Below are 25,992 nucleotides of genomic sequence, written 5' to 3' on the forward strand. Positions count from 1 at the left end.
GTTATCTGGGTGGAATTTATATGCTATTTTTTGGAGTAGGTTGAGATAAGTGAGGTAGGTAGGCATGTGATATGAGTTTGTAATTAGAGGAGTTAGGCCATTTGGATGTCTCAGTGAATTTAGTTGGTTTGTTTTTTTTGTAGTAGGAGGGGAAAGCATGGTATAAGTTTATGTGATGTGGGAGTTGTGTGGGAATAGGGGGTAGAGTGGGGTAGTGGAATGAGCCCAAGCATAGCAAGGGTGAATGGAGTGAGCTGAGAAGGTGGTGCATTTGTTGTGGGTAGAAAGAAACTCTCTGTAAGCCTGAAAGTTACACAGGAACAGGTAATATAATTGTATTGAAGTAGTGAGGTGAAAGAAGAGGTTTAAGTGTGTTATGATTATGGGAGCTACCAAGGTGTGAGATTCGTAGTTAGGAAAACAGAAGTTTGGAAATACAAGAAAAGAACTTTTTCTTAACTACTTTTAAAGATAACTACTTTTAATGCTCAAAATAGAAGTTGTTCATTAGCTATCCATGAAAACTTCAGGGCATGGAAAAGGAAAGAAGAAAACCAACACAGAACTGCCTATACAGGCAAAGAGAAGAGTCTCACAAAATCAGTAGCAGAAAAAGGTAATTAAAAAAGTACAGGCTGCCAGCAGGAGTAGGGGGTAGCTCGTTAATTAGAGATTGAAGGGGAGGGGAAAGATTAAGGTGCAATGGAGAAAATTTTGATTCTAGTTAAAACAGCAGACCACTGAGTACTGGCCAAGCAAAGAAGATGAATTTTCAACAGAGCATGTCTAGGATAACAGAATGAACAAGTAAATTCACCTTATACTGAGTTAAAAGACATGCCCAGTTCTTCATTATAAAATGGATTTAAAACTGTCAGTTAAGTCTCTCAAACTTACCATTAGGAAATGTAAGTCTAACTATATACTTAAGGTTGCTCATAATTCAAAAGATAACCATAAGGCCACCTTCAGCTGTACTAGGAAGTGTAGGACTGCCCTACAGCTATGTACTGAATGTATCTCCAATGGTACCTCTTTCTCTGATCCCAGGGACATTGCTAATAATCTTGTAAAAAAAATATTTTCCGTCTTTACTCCACCCACCCTTCCATTGGCACATTCTTTTTCAGCAATAACCACAGCCATATGGCAGCTGGAAATTATACTTTGACATGGAGTACGTACAGGAAACCTTGGACACAATGTGTGATAATATTATGTGCAATCATAAGAAATACAACAGAGAAGATAGAAGTTAACAGATACAGAATTGTTCATACCTGGCAACAAGCAGAGAATATGTATGTAGTGGTACTTGGATGGATATGATTTAGCCATTGTCAACAAAGCAGAGGCATATTGCATCATGCGCAAGGTGTTCCTTTAGTTTTGTTTTTGAAGAGCTCTTTGACATCTGGAGGGAGCCCATTCCAAATAGCAGGGCTTATTTTCAAGAAGGCTGTTTCACCAATGGAGGTTTTAAAATATGGTCTGATGAGAGAGACAGAGATGTTCTCTTCAGTGTTCTCCCTTATTTATAGTTTACATTTTAATGGAGTACAGTGACTCTGCACTTAGATGTTGAAAATGAGAGACCTAAGAAGTAGAGTGAGAAACAAAAACTGGCATATCTTATTAACAGCAGTCTGTAGTTTGTGAGTGTTAAAACTGAAATGTAAGGTTAGCATCGGGAGGCAACATTCTATTTTGGGAATAAGTATTTTTTGACTAGGGCTTGATTTGCGTTTGGTAACAGCAGATGTGCTATTCTGTAGCATAAGTTGAGCTGAGTGAGAGTTTTGATAACTGCGATATCTGTATTCTTGGTTAAGACAACAGCAGGATCTACAATTAGTCCAAGATATTTTTGTTTCTTGCTGTTTGGTAGTACCTTACAATTATCAATGGTTTATCAAAATTAGAGTAATTTGGACCATGTCACTTTCACAGTTTCTAAGATTAAAAGCACTACTACTGTGTGTCTGACAATATCCCTGGATGTGTACTGAAATGTGTAAGGTCTCACCTAACAACCCCCCCCCATTGACTCTTCAGCCTCAGTTCTTCCTCTGGTAACACGCATGAGGTGTGGAGAATGGCAGTTGAGGTGCCCTTACATAAAGGTGGTTCCTCTACTTACTCTGGGAATTACAGGCTTATTCGTCTTAGTAGTATTATTTGTAAGGTGATGGGACATAGTATAGCTGAACTCAATGATACCAGTGAACAGTATATTGTGAAATACTTGCTGGTTTATCTTTATAAAAGGCAGATCCTAGCTGACACCTTTGAAAGAGTTACCGAGACCATGGGTAATGGACTTACTGTCTCCACTGAGTATCTGGATCTTGCCGAGGCCTTTAGGATCATAGGATCATAGGACGTTACTAGGCTATTGGCCCTGAGGCCCTTACAAGCCTAGCCAAGAATTTAGCCCATGTTCCAACAAGTCAGCACCCTATGCCACTGTCAAGCAGGGACATGGGTGGAATCCCAGAGGTGTATTTTCTGTTCCCCATCCAGTTATCCAGGTTGCACTTAAAAAGGTTTACTGAGGTACTCTGCTTTACACGGAGAAGGAGTCTATTCCACAAAAGGGGGAGTCTCAGGGACACAAATCTGTCCTGCCAACAAGTCCTATTGATGTCACAAACCAGGTTGAGGTCACGCGTGCGGGTTACTTGAGTGGAGCCTGACTTGCAGATATCTAGCAGTCCCATCAGTATGGGGTCTGAGATTGCTTTGTATGCCAGACAGAGATCACCTCTGAGGAGTGTGTAGGAGACCGAGTAGGGGGGCAGGGCTTTTAGCTTGTGTAGGGTAGATGTTCGAGACCCTGGATTCTCCGGACGAGGAACCTCTGTGGTCTTCTCCAGCTGCTGCATGTGGCTTGTGAGGTACATGCCGAAAGGGGCACTGTACTCAATAATGGGACTTATAAAGGGAAGAATACAAGGATACTAGGACCACCTTGTCCCTGGATGAGATGGCCCACCCCTTACTAATCAGGTGGGCCATGTAGAAAGCTTTTCATACAATGAAGGCAATATGGTAGTCAAACGTCAGTTTGACATCAACCAGGGTGCCCAAAGTACCTCACAACTGATTGTGTGCTTCACAAAGAAACAGTGGGGGATATATGTATGTCTCTCAAATATGAAAAAGTCTAGAATATTTAGGATCTTCACTTAGAAATATTTACATAGGTATTTGTTTACCCCAAGTAGACTCCAAAGACTTTTTCCTCAGGTAGACAGCAAATGTTGGGAGGTGTGATGGGGAAGAAAGAGGTAATTGGGAACATATTTTCTGGGAGTGTAATGAGTTGGCAGACTACTCTATCAGAGATACTGAGTAAGCAGACTGGAGTAATTACGGAAATGATTTTTCTGAGCTATGATGAAGAATCGGAATAGCCTAAACATAGCAAGGCCTAAGTCTAATTATGGTGGCTTTTAAAAATCAATTGCTAGAAAATGGAAATCAAAAGTCTAAACCAACTGTACTAGAAGTAGCGAATACAGTAACAGAGATAAAACTGGAACTGGGATCTTTAGAAAAGGGCAGGAGCAAATTACATTGGAAAAAATGGAAATTGCGGGAATAATACTGAGAGGAATCATGCTTAAAAGAAGGCAGGATTTGAATGAACTATGTAATGTTGGACAATGATGGGGTAGATCATAAGTAACTTGTAATGTTTGCAACTAGAATTGTGTCAGTACAGACTATGATGTAAAATATTTGCCGATGGGACTGTCTGTGTGGTTTGTTTCTAATTTATATAAATATATGATTGCCTATATCATTAGGGATACATTTAATAAAGATACTTCATGTAAAAACAATAAATAAACCGGTTGCATCTTATTATCAAGGTCCATAGATGGCTCATCACCACACTTCACCTTACGTTACACTCCTCTGTAGACAAATATTAATATTGACCATGTATGTGGGAACATAAATACATCCAAACATTTCATGAATTCCCAACTATATCAAATGCTTTTCCAGCTTCTAAGCCTATTAACATTAGTATATTATTAGTGTCAAATGCATCTTTTTAAATTACAAAAAGTTCAGTTAACTATCTCAAATGTTTGCCTACCTTCTACAATTGCACAATGATCCATGCATATTACTCTTGGCAATGCATTCACCATTCTACTTGTTAAAATCAAAACACTTCGTAGTCGAGATTCAGAATTTAAATTGGTCCGTATGACCCTAGATCTAGAGAATCTTTCCCTTTCTTTGGAAGAACCACCACTACTACTTTCCAAGTCATGGGCAATTCCCCACCTAGAAAAATATTTAGTACTAGCCAGACTTTTCTTTTACCATACCTCTACTGGAATTTCATCACTTCTAGAAGTTCTCTGTATTTTGGTTTCTTGTTTCTTTGTCAAATTTCAGTCTTAATTTCAGATGTTAATTCCCCTTTTCTACTTCTGTTACCCGAGGATGATGTAATAGTCTCAAATATCTCTTGTGTGTTAGTTTTATTTTCTACATTTTAGCTATGTAGTCTACTGTAATAGTTTACCATTACATTCATAATTTTCAGATATACACTTCCCTAATTCCTGACTTTAATTATCATTTCAACTTTTTGTTGCCTCAAACACTGAGCCAGCAACTTGGTTGCTCTACAATTATTATTTTCAAAAAAGAGTTTTAAAATCATTACTCATTTTCATTTCGTGCATGGATATTTTAGCTCTGCTAATTAGCTGTTCAACATGTTGAGCTCCACTTATTCTCTCTTGCTTCTGCAAGTCCCTTACTTTGTTTAAAGCCCACTATATATCTATTGTGACAGTTACTCCATGCCCTCTATATACTTATTGTGACAGATACTCCATACCCTGTTTAAAACTTTCACTGTGACCACATTTCTAAAACTTCAATTTACGGTTATCCCAATCCACTACATGCTCTTTACTACTCAGATTCAGACCTAACTACCTTTCTATTAAAAGTGTAATCCACCAAACCATTAACCTGCTTCCACAGTAACAGAGATAAAACAAATGGAATTGGGATCTTAAAAAAAAAAAAAAAAAAAAAAAAAAAGGTAGGAGCAAATTACATAGGAAAAATGTGAATTGTTGTACGTACAAGGGAGGAATGGGGTTTAAAAGAAGGCAGGACTTGAATGAGCTATGTAATGTTTGACTGACAATGATTGGGTAGATAAGTGATGTGTAATGTCAGCAACTAGGATCTTTTCAGTATGGTTTGCGATATAAAATGCTTCCAGCTGGGATTGTGTCAAAACGGATTGTTTTCATTTATATAAACGTACAACTGCCCATGTCATAAATGATAATTTAATAATGTTTTTTTTTAAACAAGAAAGTAGGTAGTGAGATATTTAGAAAAGAGTAGGAGTAAACTACATTAAAAAATGGAAACTGTGGTAATAAATACAGAAAACATGTTTTTGGAAAAATGAAATTTAAGAGAAGGAAGAAATTCAACAAATTATGTAATGCTGCTTTAATTATATGATACATAACAAAATATGCAATATAAATTTGTAAATGTGAACTTTTATACAAAAGCAATTCAACCATATTAAAATGTAAGTTTGCCTATGTCACAAGTGATAACTGAATAAAGGTGCAAGAAACAATGGAAGATGTCAGTGTTTGTCACAACAGTATTTTACTGGTTTGCCGAACTTCATATTTGTATAGGTGTATTTTTTGATGCACTCAGATATGTTTTTGTAGTTTGCACCATGTTTCTTCCTGATAATGGACCCTCCATCTCTCAACAACTCCTTCCTGAAGGTGGGACTGCCCTAGCATTCCCAAAGTGAGATGTATTCTGCCCTCTAAGCCAATGTAATGAAAGAGAAACCTGCTACAGCTCAAAGGAATCTTGTTGCTGCATCCAAGGGTTTTGGTGGAGGCAAGATATCACCAGACGTTATGTTGTCCTATCTCACATTCATTCTTACTGGTTGGGTTTGGAGCTGATCCTCGGCTCCGATTCAACCAAATACTAAAGCTCGAAGTCTTTCACTTGGCTCATGGCTGAATACCTATCCCATCATGCAGTGGTGCAATTCCCTAGATCTCATTTGCCACATAAACAGAACAGAAGTTCTTCATCTTGGCCCTGGCTCAAAGTGTTTGACTTTTTTAATAAAAACTTTTACATTTACTTGTAATTAGTTACATAATATACTACCTCGTGTTTTTTCACATTTGCTGTGCATGTTTTTTTATTATTTATATATATATATATATATATATATATATATATATATATATATAAATGAATGAGAGCAGTTTTTGGCTTTTTGGTTGGCCGTCGCTTCTTTCGTCAGGCCATTTTCTCCTATCACATTTAAAATGCTAAACCCATATTTTTTTTACGGATTTATTGTACTCTTGTTGGAGCACTGTTTAAGTTAAAAGTGCTTCCAATCACTGTGTTTGTAATGATGTTGTTGTATTCCCTTTCCCCAAACTGGTAGTTAGTTAAGCTTGTGCCAGTTTAAGTTCATAGGTAGGTACTAGGCTATCGGCCCTAGGGCCCATACAAGCCTAGCCAAAAAATGTACCCTGGCTTTCGCCACTCAAGAAAATTTTTTTCCTGTGCCCCTGTCGAGCAGAGCCACAGAAGTGATCCCTGGGGTGAATTTCCCATTTTCCATCCAATCATCAAGATTTTTCTTGAAGAGTGCTAATGAGGAGCTCTGTTTGACATAGATAGGTAGTCTGTTCCAGAGTATGGGAAGTCTCTGGGACAGGAATCTATCCCTCCAGCATGTTCGGTTTATTGTGGCGAAAAGGTTAAGGTCCCTAGAGCGTGTAGCTCGGAGGGATTGGGATTTCTTTAAGTGGAGCATGTCCAACAGCTTTGGGTTTGACATAGCTTTGTATGTTAGGCAGAGATCACCCCTGAGTAGGTGATATGCGATGGAGTAAAGCTGTAGTTATTTGAGACGGTCTGCATAGGGCATCTGTTTGAGGCCAGTAATCCTCTTTGTGAGGTATTTCTGTGGTCTATCCAGTTGTTGTAGATGTCTTGTGAGGTACATACCAAAAGGGGCGTTGTACTCTATAATGGGTCTAATGAGTGATGAGTAGAGGGGAACAATGACCTCTTTTTCTGGATGAGAATCCTTTTGTGATGAGATGAGCCACATAGAAGGAATTCCTGACCACTGTGGCAATGTGATTATCAAAGGAGAGACTATTGTCCACCTGTGTCCCAAGATCTCATCACATTTTCGGCATTAAGTAGACTACCAGCTATGTGGTAGTTCATGGGTACAGAGTTTTTACCAAAGGGGATGACAATACACTTTTTGGCATTGAGCTTCAGGCCATGGCTTTGACACCAGGTATCTGTCTCAGTGAGGCCCTTTTGTAGTTTGTCCACATCGTTAGGAGTTTCGATTATGGCTCCTAGTTTGCAGTCATCTGCAAACTTTGTAAACCAAAGACCTTCTGTGTTGGCCTGCACTTCAGAGAAGTAGATACCAAACAGGAGAGGACCCAGGACTGAACCCTGTGGTACTCCACTTGTCACTGGTCTGATGTCGGATTTGGAATCCGCTACTTTCACAGTGTGGGTTCTGTCCATGAGCCAGTTGGCAACCCATCTTGTGACATAGGGATTTATACCTAGTTTAGTGAGCTTATCTATAATTCCAGAGTGGGGGATTGTCGAAAGCCTTGGCGAGATCTACATAAGCTGTGTGAACCATTTTACCGTCATCTATGGCTTTGGTGACCGCTTCAAAGAAGTCAAATCAGGTTTAGGAGACATGATCTGCCTTTTACAAATCCAAACTGAGTAGGGTCCAGAGTTTGGAGATTACCAATGTCTTTGTTTAGGAGTTCCATGATGATACGTTCCATGGCCTTGCAGACCAGGCTCGTCAGGCTAATGGGGCGGTAGTTCCCAGGGTCCATGGTGGCTCCCCATTTGTGGAGTGGGATAACTGTTGCCGTGTGCCATTCAGTGGGCACAAAGCTGGAGGTGAGGCTATGATTGAACATGGTACTTAGGTGGGGTGCCAGTTCGTTCTGTAGTTCATGTAGAATGCAGCCTGGGATGTTGTCGGGTCCCATGGATGCGGAGTTCTTGGCTTTGGAGAGAGTGTGTTTTTTACCTGTGCATCCGTGATTACAGGGACTTTGCATTCTTCCGGTATAGAGATGGGCCCTTTAGGGGATGAGAAAGGGGTAAACTTAGCACTGAACCTATCTGCTAGGATGTTGGCAATATCAGTTGGTTCTGTATATTTAGTGCCATTATGCTGCAACTCAGAGCAGATCTGAGTGTTCCCATTTAGATTCTTGACATAGCTATAGAATGTTTTGTGGATGTCTTTAGAGTCAGTGGCAATTTCGTTTTCGTAACTAGCTTTGGAGGATTTTATGAGGGATCTCAGCTTCTTACTGAGGCTGACCAGGGAGTTCCTCCAGTCATGGGATTTTACTCTTTTATGCAACAGTTTATCTCCTGTGCTGGTATTATTGACAAAATCACTCAATAACAACCTATACACAGTTCACTGGATTGGTAGTTGGTTGTCTGAAAGAACTCATATGGTTAACGTTGAGGGTATTTGCTCTGGACAGAAAAATGTCACCAGTGTCCCTCAGGACTTTGTCCTGGATACCCTCCAATTTGGTATATATTTGCTAATGCTAACCAAGTATGCTGATGATTTAAATCTGGTAGCAGTTATCAGATCCCATTCCAATATTCAAATTCTCCAGAAAAAGTTAAGAAAATATAAATACCTCACAACGGTTAGCTGCACAAAACCAAACAGTCAGCAGGTAAAAAACAAGAAAAGTGCAGTTCAATGGCTGATAAAAGATGAAATTCCAGATGCAATGTAGTCAAAAAGTTTAATGAAAAAGATGATTAGTCATGTGATATGTAAAACAGTAGCAAATATGCAGCTTGAGCATATTTACTACTGTTTTACATATCACATGACTATTGTTAATTTATGGAGTATTTAAACCTGTGTTTTTTTGGCCTTTTTGTGATCTGAAGAAGCAATTGTTTGAATTGTGAAAGCGCTCATCTTTATCATTAAACTTTTTGACTACATCGGATCTGGAATTTCATCTTTTATCACCCGTGGAACTGCACCTTTCTTGTTTTTCTCCAGAAAAAGCTGAACTAAATAAGTACTTGGTCTATAAATAATGGGCTCATACTCAGTACCAAGAAGTGCAGCATAGTTTCCTTTGGCATGTCTAGCATCACTACTGCTTGCCATATAGATGACCCAGTCATCAGGGACTTAGTTACCTACATTGGTAACAGTCTCCTTTGACCACCATACCTCTGTAGGGTTATACTTTCCTTCTACATTGCACAACTTATCCTTTATGGTATCTTCTAAAAGTCCAAAAAAGTTATAGTGCCACTGCATTCATCCTTTAGTAGGCCCCTTATTGAATGCTATGCACCCTTTGTCATGTACCATATTAAACACCTAAACCAGCTTGAGAGACCTTGATGTTTCCTCACCAAAAAGGTCTCAGCTACTCTGAAAGGCTAAATGCACTGCCCCAATACCCAATGTTATACAGATACCTGAGGGTTGACCTCCACATAGCCTTTTTTGCTATGCTTGACCCAACACTCTGAACTCCTTCACATTAAAAAAGGCAGTAGTAAAGCAACTCCCCTCCCCTTTCTAGAGACCTAAGCCTTTCCTACCACATCAACAGCACCAGATGGTATGACAGACGTCTAAACATATCCCTAATTTCTGGAATAGGCTTCCCCTACCTATCAAGCAGATTTCTCCACAAACATCCTTCAAAACTCCTCTGGATGAATGGACGAATGATTATAAATATTAAAAAGGGCTATATTGATAAAGTCTACTAAATGATGGACATTGTAGTCTCCTAGCACTATTGAGTGACATGATTGAGCTTCATGATGATCTCCTTTGGCCATAAGCTTAGTAAGAACCCATGAACCTCTAACGCATTTAGTCTTTCCATCTGATTCCTCTGTGGATGTACACATACTGCCTGTGATGACATGGTGGACTCCCCCACACATCTCTTCAAATTGCATAGGGTGACATGCTAATTACCTAGTCTGCCATCCTCCACTTTGATTGATGTGATGGCCACTGCTTTTGGCCATCAAGTGCAGATGCACTGCATCTGGCATACAAATGCCAATTGTAGAGTGGATTATCAGTGCAACAAAGCATCATCCAGTGTCACAGCCAGCCCCTGATAAATTGGCAACTATTGGCCTTAACTAGCAGTTATGCAGGGCTGTAATCCGAACACAGCCCCTAGCAACACATGCAGAAGTGGAGCTGATTGTCACTCTGTGTGGCCTTCAGGAGAAACTGGAGTCAAGGGTATAATATAATGATCAACTCTGTGCATAATATGTTGGAACATATCACTTTCATGTCCACCTTCAAGCAGATGTTAGCCAGACCTACTATTGGTGTTCTGAGCACAGTATTGGCTGTGACTTCAAGCATTTGCAAGATGGACACATTGGATGATTCTCATAGAGTATATAGACTGCACTTTCCACATCTGTGGTTTCACCCTACCCATACCAATGTCAGGGTCATACAGCAGGACCACTTGGGGAAGGCCACTCTATGTGTATCATATGCTTACAGGTCCTATTCCATTAGTTTCACCATATTCGTGTCCCAGGATCATCTGGGCCTGCACTTCCTTCATGGCACCAGAGCCCACCTATGTGTTCCCATGGAGGGTCTCCCACATGTCCTGCACATTACTGTTGCCCATTGCATGGTTTGCTAGAGGGACTCACAACCACACCACCGAGGAGGTCATATTTAACACAGATATCACTTCCCAAGGTCCCTTTCTCTGCATCCACTGACCTGTAGTCCCCCACATCTAGTAGTATAACTACCATGTGTTCCACCTCTGAGCACATGTGCAGATGGTGGTGGCTGTGACCCTCACCATTTACCTTTCAGTGTGGTGTATATAAAGATGTCTGATGCACAGGGTGACTCAACCATGCACTGCCCAGTGTTGCTATAAGATAACAATTCAGACATCATTTTGTGCTGTGGTGACCACTACAGTGTCACTGTGTAAATGTCAAAGCCCATTGAGATGGACTAGGCACTGACATTTTGCCTGTGTTACTGCATACTGTCCTCAGTGCCTTATGGAGGGATGTGGTGCAGCTACTACTTTTCTGCTATCATCTGTGTTATTTTTGGTGCATGTCATGTTGATTGCAGTAAGTCCTGCTGGAGAGCACTGGGAAGGCTGACTGGCTTGCTTGCTGTCAGTATATCATATTGTGCATCATACAGCAATTTGCCAATATCTGATAATCTGTAATGAGGGCATACTGAAGTGCCCCAAAGCATATCAAAGCAGTGAAACTGGGACTTACCAAGATGAACACACACACTACCTTTTTTCTGGCTTGATCTTTGCCAATATTATACTGCTCTTCTGCCATGCTTTGTAGGTTTCATACAACAGAGGTATGGCTAGGATAGGAGATAGAGGGCAGCCACCCAAGGAGCAAAGTGTAAGGGGGACATGATTTGGGGATGCCATCAGTTGATAGTGCACTAATATTATTCAGAAATCAATGCCAATAGTGCATTTGTGGTCAGGGTTGAAGTGTTTTAGCATCTATGTGTGGTATAAGATGATGTAATTGTTTTGCCACTCAACTTAAAAGTTGAGGGGGCACCAGATTAGGGATCAGCACAGGGTGCCAGAATTAATAGCTGTGGTACTGCACAGAGGTGTCATCAGCCAAGCCTTCATAGATTAGCCTGCATCTTCTGTAACACATTATGGACAGAGGACAGACTGGGGGACGTTAGTGTTTTTTGCATTTTGTTTATAAAGTTGTAGATATGTAGGTGTACCACTGTGTTTACACTTACCTACAAGGTGGCCCTTTATTTTGTGTGCAGAAGCAGTGATAGGCAGGACTTGTATGCTACGTGGGAATTGTTGGCACTGACAGAGTGTAGTGTGGATACATGAGTTACTACTCCTTGTGTGTTACACACTACCTGACAGTGATGATGGACTGTGGTAGCCCTTCCTATTGATGTAATGCTATCAGTATATACAGAATGGTCACTTATTGCCACATGGGTGTAATCTGTGGCTTTCAGCACTTAACAGAGTAGAAGACATGCATGATGATGCCTGTCTTTCCTGACATTTGTGAAAGCAGTTGTCCTCATGTGAAAACATTGTATTGAGGAACATCTAGAGTATTGGTCTCTGTAGCTAATATGGTAAAAGATACAAACGCTTAATACCCATAGGAGTAGGAAGTTCATGTACCTTCAGATCTGATATTGTTAATCCTCATTCATTCCTTACACATGGGTATCGGTTCTGACCTCAGAACCGAGCCGGACATTTTCCAAGCTCGAGTCAGCTTCAAACTCTCGAGCTAAACTCTTACCCACAATCCCCCTCTCCCTGTTACCACAGATTTCATTTGCCGCATTGCCATTCGGTCGTGTCAAGCTGCTTCTCTTGAGCTAAGTACAGTTATTTGTTGTATAATAGTCATTTATATTACTTTTCTGTCAGAAAAGTTTCTATTTCATTGTCTCTTACCCTATCGTATCTAGCGACCATATTTTCTTGAGGTTTTCTTCTCTTTTCTCTATTTTTTACCACAAGGTATTTCTCCCCTTACCATCATTGGTAATCTTTCCTTTTTTTCATACCTTCGGGTATTCTTTTGTACCATTGCTGGTACCCTTTTCTACTATCTTTTTTTACTGTCATGGCAGATAAGAAAGGTAGTCCGGGATTTAAACGGTGTTCTGATTGTGGACACAAACTACCTACATCTGATGCACACTCTTTGTGCGTTTATTGTTTGGGGGTGTCCCACTTATCTGTTGACCCGCCCTGTAATATCTGTGAAAATTTTTCAAATAGAACTTTGTTGGTAAGGAAAAACAAGTTGTTGCTGAAGGGACTTCTTAAATCTCCCTTTTCAGAGGCTATTTCTGGGTCGGAGGCCTCAACCCCTTCTAGAGCCCATAAGAAAATCTTGGATGTTCCTACGAAGGCTAAATCTTTGCCTTCATCCCCGACTGGGGACTCCGGCCAACCAAAACCTAAAAAGGTAAAATTTTTGGCCCTGGAGCTCACTCAGTCAGCCCCAGTACTTTTGGTGCCTAGACCTTCGGCACCGAGGCCTTCGGCTCCATTAGTGATCTTGGCTCCGTCTTCTCCTGCAGCCTTCACTATATCGGCACCGAGGGGCTCCTTGCTTCAGACTATTACCACTGTATCGGCACCAACCGCTCAGTTGACCACGTCAGTTCCGACATCTTACTCGGAACTGACGCCTTTATTGTTGACTTCAGTTTTGTCTGTTCCAGCTTCGGTACTGTCAACCACTTCTGCACCGATCCCTGCATCGGTGCAGACTGTGACCTTGGCACCGATGACTTCTTCAGTGCAGACACCCGTAGTCCAGTCTCTCTCGGCACCATTGTTCTCGGTGCGGACTGGTGAGATGGGCACCGAGTTTGCCTCTTCTGTGAACAGGCCTGTTTCTCCCTAAGTCTCCATGAGGTCCACTAGAAGCCTTTCCGAACACGATGTGTTGTGTCTTGTGGATCAGGTGCTCTTGGCCAGAGGTATCCCACCACCCAGGAACTATCTTTCCTTGGGAGGTGATCACCCATCTCCAAAGACCCCTTGTTATTCTCCTCCTTCATTGCCTTTAAAGTCCATAGATACAGCAAGTCTTCCCCTTCTGAGATTCCCTTTATGGATCTCACTAAGGAACTGCAGTTGTCTCTGTGGCAGGAAAGTTTTGCTATGACCCAGGATGTCAGTTGTGACACACATAGTTTGCTGCTCCACAGCCATCCGGGGACTCCGGGTCAGCAGACTGAGCCACTTAGGGGAGGGGGTGACCCCTGTCCTGTACATTCACTCCTCTTCAGGTGGGCCAGCCTTCCAACTGATGGAGAAGGCTTTCGCTGCTGCTGGTGATACTGGACTGTCTATCCCTCTGTCCTCCTCTGGTACACTGGTTTCAGAAGTCACACCGAGCGGACACTAGGTGCAAGGGCCTCAGGACATATTCCAACAGGAAACCCCTTTTCTGCTGTTTTCCCCACCTTCTCACGCTGAGGAAGTCCACCGGAAAAGTTAGTGTAAGAGGAAGCACATGGACTCCACAGAGGAGTCCCTCACTGAAGACACAGATTTTGATGAGGGTGAAGGATCCCCTTGGTCACCCTCTGAGGTATTCTTTGGTGATATCCCCAAAATCCTGAAACAGAGAGGTGACTGGCAGTCCTCTAATCTGACCTCTGAGGAATCTGTGTTCCTGCAAGCTTTTTGCGCCCGGCCCCCTACCTCCTGGGTTACTCCACCTGCCGATTAACTTGTCCGGCTTATCGTGCAGCGTGCTTGGAAGGCTCTTGACACTGTCAAAGCTATTCCCCAGAGGCCAGATAAGATTTTGTCCCCTCCTGCTACGGATCCACATTGGTCAAAAGGTCTTCTTGTGGATGCTTTGGTGGTGGCGGCTGCAACAAAAAAGGATCTGGCAGAAGAAGAAAGCCAGACTGTCCATCCATCTAACAAAGAGTCCTGGGCCCTGGACAGGATAGGGAAGTGCACCTTTGCATCAGCGACCTTTACGATCAGGTCCCTGAATTATATGGCACACTTTACCAGGCTTCAAAGGGATCTGATTTCTGAGCTCTCTGAAACCTTGGCTGGTGCTGTGTCTGATGAGGTCTGTGACAAAGTGGCCTCTCAGCTGACCACCATTGAGTCAGTATCTAACTCCTCTATGTGACTGATATCTCATGCATCAGAAGGAGCAGCTAGAGCAGCGGGTTCAGCTGCGGTCTTGAGACGACACGCCTGGATGCGCTTGTGCAATTTCGCGGAACCCTTTAAGGCTTCCTTTCTTAACGCTCGTATTGAGAACTCTTTGTTGTTTGGACCCAAAGTTAAAAGCACACTGGCCAGATGTGAACAGGATGGTAAGACCCTTTCTGCCAAAGTTGTCCATTATTCTTCCCCTCAACGTGCTTTCTCCCGGAACCAAAAGAGTGGGAAGATATGGTTCAAGAAATCTCAGGGTCCTTTCCGTGACACACAGGCCAAGTTCTCCCCTAGAGGCAGAGGGGGAAACTCACAGGGAAGATGCTCCTTTTGGGGCAGAGGGGATCCGTGTAACCAGGATTCCAGGGACTTTTCCTGGCCAACCCTACCAGCACTCCTGAAGAGCAGCCCAACTCCTTTCCTCTGGAGGTGGTTGGGGTCATTTCTCCTTATACCCTTCTGCCTGGCTAACCATCATCACCAATTCTTGGGTACAAAGGATTATAACCAGAGGTTATCATATCCCCTTCGATATTTCTCCTGTCCCTTCAAAAAACCTTCCTGACATTTCACCCAGTCAAAAGGAAGAAGCATCACTAGACATAGAAAAGCAGCTAGGAAAGAGAGACATCCAAATAGTCCCTCCAGACCAGATAGGATCCGGATTCTACTCAAGACTATTTTTGACGCCAAAGAAAACCGGGGACTGGAGACCAGTTTTGGATCTCAGTGTATTGAACAAGTTTCTCAGAGTACAAAAATTCCGGATGGTCACAATACAGTCTATCCTCCCGTTTTTGGAAAAAGACAATTGGATGTGCTCGATAGATCTTCAAGATGCGTACAACCACATAAAAGTGGACAGGCCATCAAGAAGATTTCTGTGCTTCCGTGCAGGAGCCAGTCACTACCAGTTCAGAGTACTGCCATTCGGACTCTCTACAGCCCCCATAGTGTTCACAAAGTGCATGGCAGTTGTCACAGCTCACTTGCGACTTCAGGGATTCCAGGTGTTTCCATACCTAGAAGACTGGCTCATTTCTGCCCCCACCAGACATCTACTGGAAGAAGCCCTGGCATACTCTCTCCTCGCTGCACAAAGGCTAGTCCTAACCATAAACTGGCAAAAATCCAATCTCACTCCATCTCAGTCGACAGAATTCATAGGGGTTATCTTGGACACAAAGAACTGCAGAGCTGCCATTCCAGAGCACAGAATTTTAAGGGTAAAGCAACAACTGATTCCAATCCTTTCAAGGGAGAAATCCACGGCTCACTCGGTTCTACAGCTGTTAGGTTCCATGGCAGCCTCCATCACCATTGTCCCCCTGGCCAGGTTTCACATGAGGCTTCTACAATGGCTACTGCTCACCCAATGGTATCCCTTTCAGCATCCTCTTTCAGTCATGATTTGTGTAACCCACAGGTGCAAACAGGATTTAAATTGGTGGATGACACACAGTCTGTCACAATGGTCTTGCCTCTTCTCCCTCCAGCAACCCAAGGCCACAGTGACCATGGATGCCTTGGTCCAAACTGGAGGCCCATCTGCATATAAATGTTCTAGAGCTGAGGGTGGTGCTTCTGGCATTGCAAGCATTCCATCTCCTGCTGCTGTCTGGGACAATTGCGATTCAATCAGACAACATGGCAGTGGTCTGGTACATCAACAAGCAAGGTGGAACCAAATCTTACCCCCTTTGTCAAGAGGCCATGAGGATATGGCAATGGGTGATGGCTACCAACCATTTTCTTCTAGCAACACACGTTCCCGGGAGTTCCAACATGATAGCAGACAGACTCAGCAGGTGCATTCTTCAACTTCACAAGTGGTCCCTGAATCCCTTGATAGCAGCGGAGATCTTCCACCGCTGGGGCCGTCCTTGCTGCGACCTCTTTGCATCCCTGGCCAACTACAAATGCAGTAACTATTTCACCCTGATTCCCCCTCTGGGACAGTCACCCAGGGATGCGCTAGTCCACGATTGGCCCTCGGGTCTTCTTTATGCATTCCCACCCTTTCCCCTCATTCCCAAGTTTCTGAAGAAAGCCCGTCGGTTGAAGAGCAAGGTGATCCTCATAGCACCATATTGGCCTCAACAGATTTGGTTCCCCTTCCTTTGGCCTCACCTACTAGATTGACCATGGATTCTCCATCCAACCCCGGAGTTGATCTCACATCCACAGAACCTGATTCATCACAACTTGAACAGCCAGAAGCTCACAGCTTGGCTACTCCAATTCCCTTGATTGCCAGGCAGAATGATCTTTCTTTACCAGTACGTGATATTCTCATTGCATCTCATAAGTCTTCCACTAGAATTACTTATTTGAGCAAGTGGAAAAGATTTACCTGTTGGCTGAAAGATAAACAAGTAGATCCCTTCTCAGCACCAGTGTCGATAACACTAGACTATCTGGCCAACCTTTTCCAATTGGGTCTATCGGCCTCTTACCATTAGAGTTCATTTGGCTGCAATTTCTAATTTTCATGAGGATGTCCAAGATTCCTCTCTTATGTCCCACAGATTGTGCAAGACCTTCATAAAAGGTGTGAATCATCTGAAGCCACCTTTTAGAGAACCTATTCAACCATGGGATTTATCATTAGTTCTACAAGCTCTAACAATGCCACCCTTTGAACCAGCCTCTTCTTGCGACCTCAAGCATTTGTCATGGAAAACCTTGTTTTTGGTCACCATTACTTCTGACAGACGTATTTTGGAGCTTCAAGCTTTATGTATCAAGAGTCCATACTTGATTTTTCATAGAGATATAGTGTCTCTGAGAACTAATCCATCTTTTCTGCCAAAAGTGATCGCTGAAATGTCCATTAGTCAAACCATTGAATTGCCAGTTTTCTTTCCCAATCATTCGAGCAGAGGAGAGTATTGCCTACATACCCTAGATATCCACAGGCAAATCTGTTTTTACTTAAACAGAACTAGGTCCTTTTGTAAATCTCACCAGTTATTTTTGGCCTTTTCTGGACCTAACGTAATATCTCATTGCCTACTACCATGACAGCTCATTCAACAAGGTCGGTGGCAACTTCTGCTGCCTTCCATGCCAGAGCTTCTTTACATGACATCTGTGCAGCTGCAACTTGGGCTACTTTCACTTCTTTATTTGCATATCATTACATTTCATTTTTCTTTGTCTTTTTGGCTATTGCAGCATAGTACTAGATGGATGTGTGAAAAGTTACATAGCAGTATATTCTGTTTTTTGAGACAAGAACACATTATAAATGCTGTAAGTTGTCTGTGAATGCATGCCCCCATTGTGTTGCCCTAACCCTGAAGTCAGTAAAGTGAAGTGAAACTTTATCCTAGTTGTACTTGTGTGTAGGCTTTGCATATTTACACCTACTGCAATAACACACCTCATTTTTCTTTTGCCTTTAAGTAAGCATGAATAGAAAATAAAGCTTTTCTGTAGCTATACAGATACATGTTTGCCAAATTTATTTTCTAGTAATTTTGGCCATTTTAGAAGTGCTGTAGTTAAATAGTCAGGCTGCTAACTTTGTTTTATATAGATTTTATTATACATTGATACAAAATAGAAGCCTGTTGCACACTACAAATCCAATTTCTTTTGCTATAATTAATATTTGTTTTTTTCTGGGTGCATTCATAGAGATTTACAAATGATGACATAGCATCTATTTTTCAGCTGTAAAACTCACTTTATTCTCTATAGATGTTAATCATTACAAATTATAGTATTCATGTATGTATTTATCATATTCGCCATGATTATCTAGTTGTGATGTCCCTTTTTACTAGTCTCAGAGAACATTTTTTTCAGAATGTACAACTTATCATAATAGCACATTTTTACATAAGAATAGTATATTGGGATATAGACAACATTCAGTCAGTCATAATGCAGGTATAACAGTCTGTAAACTGAATAGTCAATTATTACATAGTGATGTATAAACAATATGAACATGGAGCTGGACAGTTGAACAAAGAATGTGTAGATGTTAAACTGAGTCACTTACATACTGAGCAGGGAATAATGATTAAAGATAGGAGAATTAGAAAGATCAGGAGAGAAATAATTGGTATACTTTAGCTGATCAAAGTGTGGACACTGCAGAATGTGAGAAGACTGAATTAGAGACATTTCCAATTATTTTTCATGAATTCTGATGTCTGTGACATGCATCTTGATTAGTGTGTTGATTTGCTTTCGTGAATCTAGAAATACTGATTTTGGTGGTAGGATATCTATGTTTCTAGTTGGTGGTCTAAGCCCAAGGTCAGCTGGAGATCGTCTCCAGCGAATGAGACTGTGTATAGATGGGAGTTATCTGAGTAAAATCTTATGTGTAAATCTTTGTTGAAAGGACATAAAATGATGGACAAACTCAAAAGATTTTAATTAATGTAAGGATAGGCAGTGAGGAATTTTAACATATTTACTATGAAACATCACATCCCAGAACTTAAAACACACAAACTACCACCACCACAGAGTCTAGCAAGCCAGAATATCACATCCCAAAAAAAGAAACAACCAGAGGGCCATAAAACTGTTTTTTTGGGTTTTATTTTTGCAGAGGGCAAGCCCCCACACCACTCACTGTAGAAGTAGGACTCTGCACTCCTGATTCCTATATATACCAATGAAAATGGTGGGAAAGAAACATACAGTTCACATTCTTTCTGTTATCTGAGTTTAACAACAAATAATCTGCAACTTAACAGCAGTATTCTCATACGTCGATAAGTGGTTATAATGATCTTCCAATTATGACATTCTGAGCATCGTTTAACTGGACCATGCAAACAGCAGGTTTCCTGATGGTGACCTACAGCAGTGATATGCTGTCCTATTGCATGCTTTCTGCATTTTGTTGTACAAGGATGCTTATTCTGTAGTTAACAGATGAGCACAGCAGTGATGGAAGGAGGAGAGATTTAGCAGTAGAGACTTTAGCTAAGCTTGGGAGAAATGGAGCAGCCTTGTAGAGACTGCCTAGTTTTTTTTAAACATGTGTGCAACTTTGCTTTAATTTAGACTATACTTGGATCTTTGGTGGATCTTTTCTGTACTAATCCTTAGCAGAATTAACACAGAAATGAATGTTGGTCCCTTGCATAGCAGGCTTCAAATTTAACTAGGGGAGTCCTGATGTATGTGCCAGCTGACAAAAATTAGCAAAGTCCCTTGTAAAGTAATTGAAATAAATGCTTTCAATTTTTGAACTGTACTAGATGAAATGCTACTGCTGATGTCTATATTTTAAAGTACGTTTTTTTCCTAGTTCTCTGTCATTAATTTAGTCCCTCTCACTGTGGGCTCCTTTAAGCAGTTCAGTGCGAGTTAAGAACAGTCTTTTCTTCTACTGAATAGCAGCTTGCATCAAGAAGTTTAGTACTGGAGTTTTTACTGCATTAAAACTGTGTACCAAATGATGCATATAAGCATTTAGGTTTCTACATCATTGCAGACAATTCCATTTGTAATGTGTTGTACGACAGTTTAGACACAGATGTGTACATTGCAAGACAGAAACCCATTTGGAGACTATATGCAACACCCACTGAACAGCACTTCAGGAAATTTTTCCATGGTTTGTATAAAATAAATCTTTATGCTTTGTAGAGAGATTGTATGTTCCTTAATAAACTGAATTTGGTAACAAAGTTAACTGAAGAGAGGAATATACTCCAGTGCACTGGGACAGACAGACAGACAGAAATGCACAGAGGAAATAAATTACTTAAGTGAAATTTTGATTTGCTCTACTGTATAAAACTCTGGTGCTGAAACCTATAGTGCATATGTAAAGGTTCGTAGGATGATACTAGGCTATTGGCCCAGAGGTCCTTATGAGCCTAGCCAAGAATTTTGCCCATGTTCCCTCAAAGTCAGCACCTGTTTCCCCTGTCCAGCAGGGACAGAGGTGGGATCCTAGGGGTGTATTTTCTGTTTCCCATCCAGTCGTCCAGGTTCCTCTTAAAAAAGGCTAGAGAGGTACTCTGCTTGACATGGAGAGGGAGTCTTCCACAGATGAAGGAGTCTTTGGGACACAAATCTATGCCGCCAACAAGTTCTATTAATGTCATAGACCAGGTTAAACCCTTGCATGCGGGTTGCAAGAGTGGAGTTTGTCTTACGGATATGCAGCAACTCCATCAAGGCTGGGTCTGAAATGGCCTTGTATGCCAGACACAGGTCACCTCTGAGCAGTCTGTATGAGACTGAGTAGAGGGACAGGGCTTTTAGCCTATCTGTATAGGACAGGTGTTTGAGACCCTGGATTTTCCTGGGATTTTAAAATTGTGGCGTATGCAGACATGCTAACACAATATGACTCACTTTCTGATATTTGACTGCAGTGTCATTTATAAATCAGTATGGGCCAGAATCAGCAAAGCCTGCACTAAGTGTACACAATATGTATTCAAGAACATTCTTATCACATTTTTTGTGCTTTCTGGTCACTCAGAAAGATTACACTAAGTGCGCATACTTTGTGGTAACCTTTATGAATCCCTGTCAATATTTAAAGCTACAAAAATATCAGTAGGAAAACTAAAATTAGGAGGAAGAAGGTGTGAGTTATGTCTGTGTTGTCTATTCTCTCAAAATGATAGACACTTAGTGTAGGCGTTATTGAATCCCAGGATATGATAACTGAAACATATTTTTAACTCATGTTGTATGTCTCCATCCATCTACACTATTACTGGTTCAGCAGGGAGCACAGTCAGTTTTGATGACCTGAAGGTTGTGAGTTTTATCCCGGCATCAGCTGCTTGGGTTCATGTTCCAGTACCAACATTGCAGTGCAGCATGGGAGTTGCTGCACTCCTGATGTGCCATCCTTTGGATGAATCATAAACTGTCATCCTCTATGCCTGGTTTGTTGGTTACACAGTTAGATGTAAAAGATCCCATGGCAGTTATCAAAAAGGACATATAGGGTTATTTTTTTTTTATCGAAGGCTTATTTATTTATTTAATGTTTGTTAACCAGGTAAGTGGGCTGATCCAAGGACCCTTTTCAGCCATGAACTTGGGCCATGTTAAAGGACAGAAAATCAAGCCACAGAATTATGAAGTACAAATATTATAGCTTATTGTGACTGGGTACACTCAAGATCAAACCATTTGACAGTACAGATAGGGTATTATATAAGAAATAGTTCAGTAAGAAAAGACATATAGCACAAGTGTGCATCAATTATGAGGATAAAGTAAAGCAGGAGAATGTTAAGCATAACAAATGATATAAGGCATAATAACATAGGCATGATGTTTGGAGTACTTGTAGATGACAGTAAAATTCAGCCAGACTGAAATAGAAGAAAAAAGAAGAAGAAAAAAAACATAAATAAATACCTTCCAGATTTTGGGATAGCAAGGAATAATGTCAGGTGAGGAGAAATACGTCTGTTAACCAGTATTTCTGAAACAATTACAAACATCTTTTGGTATTTCAGTCAATATATAAAATAACTTAAAATTGTATCTGTCATAATTAAAATAATGTGAGATATAAAAATAAATATAGTCATAAGTAAAACAAGACACATTGATTATATCCAATGAAATACATTTTACTGAGCATCTTTGACTGACTTCTTTCTAACTCTTACATATCACAGGTGTATACTACACTTAAGACCAAAGGGGCCCTTTTAAGATTAGCCATGCATCACAAACATATTGGACGAGTTTAGTGACCTTAAAGAGTATATATAGATTAGGGCTTGGGTGGTTATGCATTGCTGCCTCCATCCATAAGTACACAGGTGCCAGCCCAGGGTTGAATTTCTGATTCCCATCCGCTGGTCCAAATTATGCTTGAATTGGGTGAGGGAAGAACTCTGCTTCACATGGATAGGAAGCCTGTTCAAGAGAAGGGGTATTCTCTGAAGCACATACTGGTCTCTTATGTTACAAGTTAAGATTTAAGTCCATAGATCGGGTATTTCTGATGCTATTTTTTTGTGGATATGGAGAAGGTCCATCAGTACAGGATCCAAGGATGTCTTGTTTGCCAGGTATTGATCACCTGTCAACAGTTTGTAGGAGATTGAGTACAGAGATAGGGCTTTAAGGCAATCCACATAGAATACCTTGTTTACTCGCTGAATTCTTTTTGTGAGGAGCTTCTGTGGACATTCCAGTTGTTTCATGTGTCTGGTCTGGTATGTACCAAAGGGAGCATTGTACTCACTGATTCATCTGATGAAGGCCGAATATAGTGGAACAATGACTTCTCTGGACCTAGATGCCATGCCATTGCTTATAAGTTGCACAGTATAGAATGATTTTCTTCCACACAACAGTGGAAGGCCAGATTACTATATGCATGTGTTCCCAAATCCCTAACTACTGAATCTACTCTTAGGTGTGTGTTATCAATGCGGTAGCTTTCAGGAGTGGCCAATTTCCCAAAGAACACTATTATGTATTTCTTGGCATTGGATTTCAGACCATGGCTGTGACACAGTTATTTGTCTGAGTTAGCACTTTTTGCAACATATTTGTATCTTGGGAGGATTCTATGACTGCAACTAGTTTGCAATCATCAGCCAACTAAGTCAACCAGAGGCCCTTGATTTTAGCCTTGACTTCAGTGAAGTAGATATCAAAAAAGGAGTGAACCCAACTCAGAGCTCTGTGGGACTCTGCTAGTGACAAGCCTCTTATGGAGGTGGGCTCTCCCCCTATCCTAACTTCTTCAGTTTTATCTGAGAGCCACCCAGCTGTCCATTGGGTGACATAGGGGTTTATACCTAATTTGATGAGTTGTCTGTAATGCCCAAGTGTGGTGTTTATCAAATGCCTTGGCCAGGTCAAGGTAGGCAATATGCACCATTTTGCCCTCATCTATTGCCTTGATGACTGACTTTCTCAAAGAAGTTTACTATTTTAGCAGGCATGATCTGCTCTTGACAAAAAACAAACTAGGTTGGATCCATTGTCTGAAGATTTCCTATGTCATTATTAATCATTTCCACAATAATTCTTTTCATGGCTTTGCATACAAGACTAGTCAAGCTTTTGCATCTGTAGTTCTTGGGGCCCATATCTGGCCCAGTCTTCTGCAAAGGGATGACTGCTGCAGTTATCCATTTGTGTGGCATTAAGTCTTCCTGTAGGTTATGGTTAAATAGTGATTCAAGTGGTTTTGATAGATTGTGCCTTCTGCTCTTTAGGAGGCATTCTGGGATATTATCAGAGCTCATTGATGTGATATTCTTGGCCTTGGAGAGCACGTCAAGGGCCTGCTCTCTAGTGATAGTTGGGGGAGCCAATAGATTGGCTGTATCTTTTGGCTCAGTGTTGGTGGCTCCATTTACAATTAGTTCTTCACATTCTTGTGTACTGCCTTTGAGGTTGTGGACATGGCTAAAGAAACCCTTGTGGTTGTTCTTGGCCTAGGAGGGCTATTTTTACTTAAACTTGCTTTGGTAGACTTGATTTGTCTTTGAGGTGCTTGTTTAGATTGATGAAAATTTTTTATATCCTGCTGGGTATTGCACTTCCTTATTTTTATATTGACTCTATTCCTATTTTTACTGAGATTCCACCAAAGTGGTCTGTTTTTTTGCATTTACGTTGTGTTTATTCCTGATAGGCACAGCTGTCTCTGTGCATCTATTGATATGATTGTACAGAGTCTTTGAACAATTCCACATAGGTAGCACTGTTCTCAAGGCCTGAGGTGGGGCTTGAAATTTTGCCATGTTATCACTTAATAGTATAAAGTTTGCCTTAGAATAGTTCCTAAATGATCCAGGGTTAGTATGGGGTTGGGTTTCATTTTTATTTGAAAGGAGACAGCTTTATGGTCCAACCTCACTAGAGATGACATTAAACCAGGAGAGGTCAGCATTCTCCCATGTTAGTGAGGACCAAATCCAGTAGTGGAAGTATAAACTATCTAGTCCAGGTTTTGTGTTGATCAAGGTCAGAAATCTCTGGGTCTGCACATATGGGGTCATGTATAATTTTCAGTTTAAACTGGGTTAGTTAAAGTTACCCTTGAATATGGTATTGGGTTGCATGGCAAGTTATTCCAACAAGTTTAACTACGTTTTATGGGTTTCCTGGGTCATAGGGGACCTATAGTTTTCTAAGGACATAGTATTAGACTTTGTCTATGGTGATTTGGACGTACAGAATGTCAAGTGTGTCATCTTTTTTGACCATCCTTAAGGTATAATTGTTTTTATATAAATCAAGACACCGCCACCCTTAATCCCTGCTTATGCAGTAACTAGTCTAAATATGTGGAAAATGTTATAGCCATGCATTGCTGGGGCGCTCCCCATGGCTTTAAACCATGTCTGGGTAACCTCACAAATGTCTACAATCTCCAAGGTGAGGAGAGCTTTATATTTTCTAGGGTTGATTTTGCTATGCTGGAAATTTTGTCAGTTTGGCATTTCCTAAAAAAGGCACAATAGGGAGAACAATGTTTTAACCAATATTTGAAAGCCTAGAAGGGGACAGGTGGGTGCAGACCATTCCTGGCAAAACAGCGTAGTCTGGCAATCATATCTTCCCATGCTGACAAATATTGTACCCTCATGGAGTGACAACAAAAACTAAGCCAGTTATTAAAGTAAATAATTTTCTGTTCATATTGTGGCATCACCCTTGGAGAAAGTAGAATTCTGCTCAATGCTAGGCTCATACTGGCCTGGGGCACATAATCCAAGAGCTCCATCATGTCTGCCTTCATATAGTCCAGGAAGGTATATTTCAGGTCATTTACACCCACACAGACTATGACAGAGTAATTCTGGTATTTGCTATCCAATGACCTAACTGCACGCATGCATGATTTGGTAGATCCTGTCCCCTGATAGACAGCTGACTGTAACTCTCTCCATACTTAGCTTGGTGACTGGGACATTTGTATGTCTCACAATGGAGTCTCCTAGAAACAAAGTGTTGGATTTTGTGGTGGTATGTCTTATGGGCCTAGAAATGAAACCGTGCGGGATATGACAGTATGTGGCTTGTTTGGTGTTGTTTTTGTTGAGTGGTCTAGAGGTTGCTGAGGACACTTTAGAATGCAGAGTCTAGGAGATCTTTGTGGTTTCAGGACATTGCATTTAAGGACCTCAGCATATGTGGG

This window comes from Protopterus annectens, chromosome 14.part0 (genome assembly GCF_019279795.1).
Source record: "Protopterus annectens isolate FY-2018-M chromosome 14.part0, PAN1.0, whole genome shotgun sequence".
Classification (NCBI taxonomy): domain Eukaryota; kingdom Metazoa; phylum Chordata; order Ceratodontiformes; family Protopteridae; genus Protopterus; species Protopterus annectens.